Genomic DNA, 5,274 nt, shown 5'->3' with positions numbered 1-5,274 from the left:
CATAGTGCCTAAGGCACTTGACTGCTAACCAGAAGGCTGGTAGTTCAAACCCACCAGCCACTCCTCAGAAGGAAGGTTGGGCAATCTATCTCTGTAGTGATACTGCCTCGGCAGCCCAAGGAGGGGATGCTATGAGTCGGGTCCGACTCAACGGCATATAACAACACTTGAAACTACTCAGGCTGTTGGTCTTGTCGGAGTAGCTCAGACCACCTCTGTACTCACTGTTTTCATTCAGGGTTTTCCACTAGTTGGTGTCTAATCCACTTCTGTATAGTTCCTTTCAAAGTTCAGGGATCCAGGATTATCTTCTGTGTTTCTGTCAATTGGTTTTTCTTTTCTTTGTTGAAGAGGGTCTTGTTGCTTGTCTGCCTATTCCTCCACCTTACCGGAAGTCCTATTTGTGTCATGGCTTTTATTTCTTTAGGATATATACCTAATAGTGGTGTTGCTGGATCATATAGTATCTCTATTTCTAACTTTTTAAGGAAGCACCATACTGTTTTCCACAGTGGTTGTACCATTTCACAATTCCACAGCAGTGTATGAAAGTTCCAATCTCTCTAGGCTCTCATCAGCATTTATTTCCTGGGTTTTTGATCATTGCTATTGTTGTCAAGCTCTGGTAGCATAGTGCCTAAGGCACTTGACTGCTAACCAGAAGGTTGGTGGTTCAAACCCACCAGCCACTCCTTGGAAAGAAGGTTGGGCAATCTACTTCTGTAGTGAGACCACCTCAGAAGCCCAAGGAGGGGTTGCTATGAGTCAGGTCCAACTCGACGGCACATAATAACACAACATTATTGTCGAAAGGCATTCTGGTGGCGTAGTGCCTAAGACAATTGACTGCTAACCATAAGGTTGGCCATTGAAACCCATCAGCCACTGTGCAGAAGGAAGATAGGGCAAGCGACTTCTGTAAAGATTTACCGTCCCGGAAACCCAAGAGAGCTTGCTATGAGTTGGAGTCAATTTGATGACAGTGGGTTTGGTTTTTTGGTTTATTATTGTTGAAGTAAATGATGCCTCATTGTTGTTTTGATTTGCATGTCTCTAATGGCTAATGACCATGAGCATCTGTTTATGAATTTGTTGGCCACCTGCATGTCTTCTTTGGTGAAGTGTCTATTCATGTCCTTTTCCTATTTTTTAATTGGATTGTTTGTCTTTGTTATTGTTGAGGTGTTGAAATTTTCTACAGATTTTAGAAATTAGATATTTCTAAGTTTTTTAGCCTTTCTGATTCTATTGTAGGAATTGTTTTCTTGCTAGTGTATATAAATACAGTTGGGTTTTGTATATCAATCTTGTACTCTGTGCCCTTCATTGTTCAGGCTAATCTTTCCCTAATATACCTGACCAGGAGAACACTTATTTCAAGTAATATTACCATCTCCCAGAACTAATGTTCCTCAGGACACTGTTGGGAAACACTAATCCAGTACCACCCAATTAACTTGTACTTACCCCAGTGACCCATGTGGCCAAATATTTCAAGCTTTGGTTGGTACTGTGCCCTCTACTAGAAATGGCCTTGTCTGCTTGGAAAACTCCTATGTCTACTTTTGGAGCCCACTCAAGTGTTTCCTGCTTTTCTAACCGTGATGCCCACTTCCTCTTCCCCCTCATGGTCCATAATAGTTTACTTGCTGGCTTGTCCTTGTTTGTTTACACATCTGTCTTCCTCTTGGGGCATGAATACCTTGAGAGCAAGGTTCAGAGCAGGCAGCAGTGTGTTTGTGACATGAAAAGTTGACAGAAGAAATGATAAGAGGTAGGAGGCAAATGCAGAACCCTTGTCTGCTCCCTCTCCCTAATAACTCCTTTGCCTTCCTGGCTTGCTCTTAGCCCACAGACCCCACTCGAGGCCTAGTGCATTCCTGGATCTAGCCTTTCCCAGCTCTGCACCCTTGTCCAAATCTGTACTCAAATCTGCCCATGTATCCAGCTACCCTCTGATCTGATGCCATTTGTCCTTCGAACCAACCCCAACTCTAGCTATAAGCAGTAACTTACTGGAAAAGGCTGCTCTTCCATGACCAACAAAGTCACAGACCTGGGAATTTGAATCTGTCCTCCTTTGCTTCTCTGAGCCTGTCCATGCCCACTGTCTGCCAGTGTCAGCCTTGCCTAGCTCTGAGACTCTTGAGGGACACATAGAGGATGGTAAGGTGTCCCCACATCCATAATGCAGAGAGGGTATTCAGTGGGATCCAGAGATAGAAGCCCAAAGCTTAAGGGACAGGTAATGTGCTGGCCACATACCTCATACTCAACCCTCATGGGCTATAGTGCCAAGTCCCCTCTTGAGTTGGTTTGAGAATCAGCCAGGGAGGGCATCATGCATCTAGCCACTGTCTACCTGCTTACTTTCCAGCCAGGCCAGGCTCCTCCCCAATCCCTCCCTATCCTGCCCCTCCCTGGGGACTTTCCTCCAGGAAGTCTGCCTGATTGCTCCATGCACAGCCCCTCTGTCAAGCCTGACCCATAAGCTCCCAGAAGACAGGACTCAGTTCCTCTGAACCTTGAAGATTTATTATACCCTTCTCTGTACATAGCAAATAACAGTAGTAAGAAGCATTGTTCGGGGTGCACTACCTCTGTGTCATCAACTCATTTTATCCCCATGATCACATGAGGTTAGTGGCATTACTATCTCCATTTGACAAAAGAAGAAATGGAGGCTCAGACCTTGGAAGTTATTTGCCCATGTCCTCACTGCTAGAACTTAAATGTCCTGTCTGCATACTTGGAAGTCTTATGCTCCTAACCCCTGTGTCACATTGTCTTGGGATGCACCCAGAATGTAGTGAGCTACTCTAGAGGTCAAGGGAGGTGAAGGGCTGGTCTGGGAGGTGCAGCACCAGTCTGAAAGGTGAAGGACTGTCTTAGGAGGTGAGAGACTGGTCTGGGAGGTGAAGGACTGTGCTGGGAAGAGAAGGACTGTCCTAGGAGTTAAAGGACTGGACTGGGAAGTAAAGCAGTAGAGTAGGCTGGGAGGTAAAGTACTGGTCTCAGGAGATGAGGGACTGGTCTAGGAGGTGAAGGGACTGATCTGGAAGAAGGACTGGGCTGGGAGGTAAAGCAGTGGGTTGGGAGGTGAAGGATGGTCTAGGAGGTGCAGCACTGGTCTAGGAGGTGAAGAACTTATCTGGAAGGTGAAGGACTGGCCTTGGAGGTGCAGGACTGGTCTGGTAGGTGCAACACTGGTCTGAGAGGTGAAGAACTGGTCTTGAAATGTGAAGGACTGTGCTGGAAGGAAAAATAGTAGGCTGGGAGATGAAGGACTTGTGTAGGAGGTGAAGGAGTAATCTGAGGAGCTGCTGAGAAGAGAGATCAAAGGACAAGTTATGTGAGACATCGCTAAGTTTCCCTACCCTTGAACTCCTATGATCCTGGCACACAGTAGGTGCTAGTGAATGAAACTGAGAGTCTGAGGCTACTTGATCTCAAGCTCAGGATGGAGATGTGACATCCAGTGGTGCAGGGAGTGGCCCTTGCCTTCTTTGGCCTTATCAGGAAGGATATTGGGCGCTCACTTGTCTTCTCAAATCCTGCCCTGTCAGATTAGCCCCTGGCTTACCAGCCAGGGAATTTGGCAGCCGCTGTGCCTGGTTTCACTATCACCCCATGCTCCTTGGGAAGGAGACCTTTATCAGCAAAAGCTGCTTTTGAAAGCCCTAATTGTCAAGCACAGTCCCATCAAAGGGCCTGAAAGGCAAGCCGCTCCCAGCCCGCTCCACCCCAGCAGGTTCCATGGGCTCCCCACTACGGCCGGCGGGTATATATTTTAAAATATCTAAATGCAGCTGAAAATAAAAATTATTTACACTCCCCAGCCAAGCTGGCAGGCCGCTTTAAAGTGTGCGCTGACAGTGCCTCTCCCTCCCCGTCTCTCCCTTGCTGATAAAGGGCTATAAACAAGGCTGACACATTTATAATAACCTTTTTCTTCCTCTCTTTCCTCCCTCTCCTGGGCTCCCATCTTGGCCTCTCACTCACACGCTATGAGGGATAATTTTTTATTATTCTGCCATTAGCAGAGAATAGAGAGTTTGATGGGGGGGAATAAAACATCAAATCATTTAGAAAGAGAGGGAGAAAAAAATAAGCTGGTAACTTATTTTTCCACGTCAGCAGCAGCTGTTGGGGTGTCACCATCATATGCAGGGTTTGGAAACTTATTTTCTAATATGCCCCCCCCACCTCTATTTTATTTTCCACTTTCCTTCCCAAGGGGTCAGAGCCAGGTCCATGGGGACCAGCTGAGTTTTTCCACCTGCCAGGTTAATGGTGGTGCCTGGACACAGCAGAGGATGGAATGGACCATCCACAGGCAAGAGGAAGGGGCTTTGGTGAGATTCTGCCCCCACTGAGTCTGGGTGCATCTGATAAGCAGATGTGGATGCTGCCATCTGCAAGCATCTTTTTATGTGAGGAGATTGGGAGGGCAGCCAGGGGTGTTTGGAATAGCCTGGTCCCATGGACACATGGGGGAGAGGCCATGAGCAGAGGCTCTGACAAGGGACAGGTGACAAAACTCAGCAGAGTTAAGGTAAAGGACTGCAGAGTCCCCATAGATCTACCTAGCATGTTTCCACAGGATGGAGAGAGGGACAGCTATGGGGGCAACAGGAGACCAGGCCCTAGGCACAGGATATGTCTTCCTGAGGGGTACAATGAGGTCTTTCCTTCTGGTGGCTTTGCAGGCTGTGATATGGAGAGAAGACTGTGAAAGGACTCTGAGGACATGTCAAACACCCCCAAGCACTATTAGAAATTATTGGAAGGGACTGAACTACTGGTGGTCTTGCCCAGGCAGAGAAAGGCACTGTCACCTACAGGCTGGTGGAGTGAGGGTCTAGCAGGGGCACTTGTGTTCTATACAAAAGAGTCGTTTTCAGAGAGCCTGGATTAAGGAGGTTGGAAGAAGACCTATTCAGAGATAGTCCATCCAGCTGCACTAGGAGCCTATCTCAACATTTCCTCTTGGTCTTAGGGCTGGAATCACAAGCTACATCTTCTTCCTGGATCTTCCCACCAGAACACCCAAGGCCACCACTGCTCTCACTGAGAGCTGGTTGCTGGCTTCATACTAGGAACTATGAAGACTTCTGGACTGAGGAGAGGGCTTCCTAGAAGGAGGACTCCATCTATGCCTTGCAGAACATGGTGGATTTAGACCAGTGAGAGGAGGGCCAGGGGAGTGTTCAAGGCCCTCATCTCATAACTCTAGGGCATGACACTCACTAGTCTCAAAAAAAACCTCATTGC

The 5,274-nt window shown here is 47.5% G+C and overlaps 1 pseudogene; it reads right to left on the bottom strand.

Moving 5' to 3' along the window:
* Window positions 1-1,480, bottom strand: part of LOC103203903 — an 8,263-nt pseudogene extending 6,783 nt beyond the window's left edge.
* Window positions 1,481-5,274: the final 3,794 nt, after the last annotated feature.

The sequence above is a fragment of the Orycteropus afer genome, unplaced genomic scaffold (genome assembly GCF_000298275.1).
Source record: "Orycteropus afer afer isolate SDZICR_OR568_19922 unplaced genomic scaffold, OryAfe1.0 scaffold00233, whole genome shotgun sequence".
In the NCBI taxonomy this organism is placed as follows: Eukaryota; Metazoa; Chordata; class Mammalia; order Tubulidentata; family Orycteropodidae; genus Orycteropus; species Orycteropus afer.
The sequence above is the reverse complement of the archived record's forward strand: the minus strand, read 5'-3'. Positions and strand labels throughout refer to the sequence as shown.